The sequence below is a fragment of the Rhinopithecus roxellana genome, chromosome 14 (assembly GCF_007565055.1).
Source record: "Rhinopithecus roxellana isolate Shanxi Qingling chromosome 14, ASM756505v1, whole genome shotgun sequence".
Classification (NCBI taxonomy): domain Eukaryota; kingdom Metazoa; phylum Chordata; class Mammalia; order Primates; family Cercopithecidae; genus Rhinopithecus; species Rhinopithecus roxellana.
The window spans coordinates 35,998,249-36,001,776 of record NC_044562.1 but is presented as its reverse complement, the minus strand read 5'-3'; positions in this window follow the sequence as shown (position 1 = coordinate 36,001,776).

Here is a 3,528-nt window from a genome sequence, read left to right as displayed (position 1 = left end):
TATTTAGCCTTTAAAAAAAAGGAAATCATGTCATTTACAACAACATGGATGAACCTGAAGGCAATTATGCTTAGTGAGATCAACCAGACTCAGAAAGGCAAGTGTCCTCTCTCGTATGCAGAATCTGAGAAAAGTCTCATGGAAGCAAAGAGTAGAATGGTGGTGGCTAGGAGCTGGGGGAATGGAGGGTTGGGGAGATGCTATTCAAAGGGCACAAAATTTAGTTAGGAGGAAAATGTTCAAGAGACCCATTGTACAACATGTTGACTATAGTTAATAAAAATGTATTGTATACTTGAAAATCTCCAATAGAGTAGATTTTAAGTAGGCTTATGACAAAAATTGATAAATATATGAGGTAATGCAAATATTAATTGACTCAATTCAGCCATTTCACAATGTATATGAATTTTGAAACATCATGTTGTATGCCATAAATATATGCAATTTTTATTTGTCAGTTGAAAAAAATCCTAGAAAGAAGAAAAAAGAATATTAGTAGAAAACTCATATAATTCAAATAATATCTGTGGTTTACTTGATAGTACTATACTTATGTTAATATCATAGTTTTTGATAACTTTAGTGTGGTTATATAAAGTGTAAACATTAGGGAAAGCTGGGGGAAGGGTAATTGGGAACTTTGAATCTTTTTCTTTTCTTTCTTTTTTTTTTGGAGAGATGGGGATCTTGTTCTGTCACCCAGGCTGGAGTACAGTGGCACGAATCATAGCTCACTGCAGCTTCAAACTCATGAGCTCAAGTTCCCAACTCAGCCTCCTGAGTAGCTGGAACTACAGTTATGCACTACCACACTTGGTTAATTTTTTATCTTTTCATTTATTGTAGAGATGGGGTCTTGCCACGTTGCCCAGTCTGGTCTGGAATCCCTGGCCTTAAGCAATCCTCCCATCTCAGCCTCCCAAAGTGTTGGGATTTCAGGCATGAGCTGCCATGTGCGGCCAGGAACTTTCAATCATTTTTACAACTTTTCTGTAAATTTACAATGTTCTCAAAATCAAAAGTTAAAAGTAAAAAATTATACTAATATATATGAAATGAATTAAATAAAAATGCACATATTACATCAATTGTTATTATCTAATGCAAAAATTTTCTAGTCTTATTAGGGTTTTTTTTTTAGACTAAAACATTTTCTAGGCTATTCAGCAGGAGTGGGATTGGGCTTGCCACTGGCCTTCCCACTTGCTACAGATGTGGGCCTGTGGATGTATGTAAATACTGTACATTAGATGGCGTTGCCTTTGCTCAGAGTCCTTGCAATCAAAACACTGATAGGAGGATTTATCCTGCTTTCAACTTAGCAGAGAGAAAGAATTACTTTTACTCTTCAAACAGTTTATCTTTTCAGTCATTCCTTTTCCCTGACATTTTTCCTCCTTGAGTAAAGTAGTTATCCTTAATGTGACACTGGAAGAGAGAGATCACGATCATTTTTTTGTACACAAACCTTCTATACATCACATCACATTGACCTTTTCCTATTTGGGGAGAAGGGTATTTATTGCCTGCTTTCTCACCAAGTTCTCTAGCTTTTGATGTTTAAAGTTGTTATTTCATGAAATGTCATGAACCTATTTTCTTTGAGGTTTCTAACATGACTTTGGCCCATTCATACAAATGATTCCATCTTGGAGTTCCCTCTGCCAGTGCCACCACCCCGTTTTTCTGATTTTTACGGAACATACATACTAAGTCTATTTAAAGAGAAGATATTACAAACAAATATACAATACTATTCAAACATTCTGAAATTAAATGTAGTTGGATTCAGATGAATTGAATAAATAAAAAGACAAATTCATGAGTGACATTTCTTAACTTGGTATATTCACAGCATATCAGTGGAGGAGTAAGGAGATTTACTTCATTATTCAGAGCGTGGTCATGATCTTCAGCAGGTGTTCAAGAACTCTCTGATGCTGAGACTAAAAGTAGTTCATCTTCCTAAAGACTTTCTGTCTTTGGGAGGGTGATATTTCCTGTCTGGCTTTTTTGATGATTCTTACAGCGCAATTACTTTTGGCATGTCCAGTTGCTTGCTTTGTTTACTACACTGTATAGGTCAAACACCTGAACCTCAGGTTTATGTTTATTTTATCAAACTTAGAGAATAGAATTATTTACAGAGTAATTTTTAGATTAGCACAAACATACATTTTCTACTAGAGAGTATCTATTTTTTAAGCTCACTTGTGAGACATTATATTTTTCCTGTTGTGAGGATGAGATGTCATTCTCTTTGGGATCTAAATTACTTCTGAGGCAGGCACTTTTGTGTGTTGTTATCACTATACTCATGAAGAACAACCGGAGTGCAAGAAAAGCAGGATTTTAGACAAATGAAAGCGGGATATACTGTCTGGGCTGATGGCTATGCTTGGCATCACCAAATGGAGACTTAGAGCCTTCTGCAGCCACTGCTGGAGTGGCTGATTATTCTTCCAGCCATGTCTCTTTTTATTGATTGATTGATTGATTGATTGATTGAGATAGTCTCACTCTGTTGCCCAGGCTGGAATGCAGTGGCACGATCTTGGCTCACTATGACTTCTGTCTCCTGGGTTCAAGTGATTCTCCTGCTTCAGCTTCCTGAGTAGCTGGGGTTACAGGCGTGCATCATCACGCCCAGCTAATTTTGTATTTTCAGTAGAGACGGGGTTTCACCGTGTTGCCTAGGCTGATCTTGAACACCTGACCTCAAATGAACTACCTGCTTCAGCCTCCCAAAGTGCTGGAATTACAGAGGTGAACTGCTGTGCCGGGCCTTTCTTTATTTTTTTAAATTTTAAGTTCAGTCAGGGGTACATGTGCAGGTTTGTTACACAGGTAAAACCATGCCATGGGGCTTGTTGCACAGCTGTCATCACTCAGGTATTGCCTACTACCAAGTAGTTATTTTTCCTGACTTTTTCCCTTCTCCCACCCTTCACCCTCCACCCTCCAGTAGGCCACAGTATATGTTGTTCCCTTATATGTGTCCCATGGTTCTCATTGTTTGCTCCCCACTTTAGTGAGCTACAGTTTTGTTTCTGTTCCTGTGTTGTTTGCTGGTTGGCCTCCCTCTCTGTTCTTTCTTGCTTGCTTTTGTTTAGCTGGGGTGGGGAACGCTGCCGGTGTGTGCCCTCACTCTGTCCCCCCCCTTTTGGTTCCCGTTAACTATTTAAAGTTTTTCCCAGTTGGGGGGGATAAAAATGTTTAGGAGCAAGGATGGTAATGGGGTTTGTCGCAACCTTCCCCTCTTGCCAGGCCGCACAGGTGTTGCATTGTGTGGTCGCTGCCACCTCGCCTGCATGATGATGCTCATCCACAGTAGTTATCCTTTTTGGCCACTCCTCATGTGGCTGTGCAGTGTCATGCTTTCATGCCCTCCCATGTGTTGTTTCTTCCCTCCCTGTATGCGTGGCTGATCTTTGTTCTTTTCTGCTTGCTCCTCCCCCCCCTTGCCCGCGTCGGGCGCTTCGGGCCCCCCCCTCCCCCCGTTTCCGTTCTAATCCCTTCCGCGGC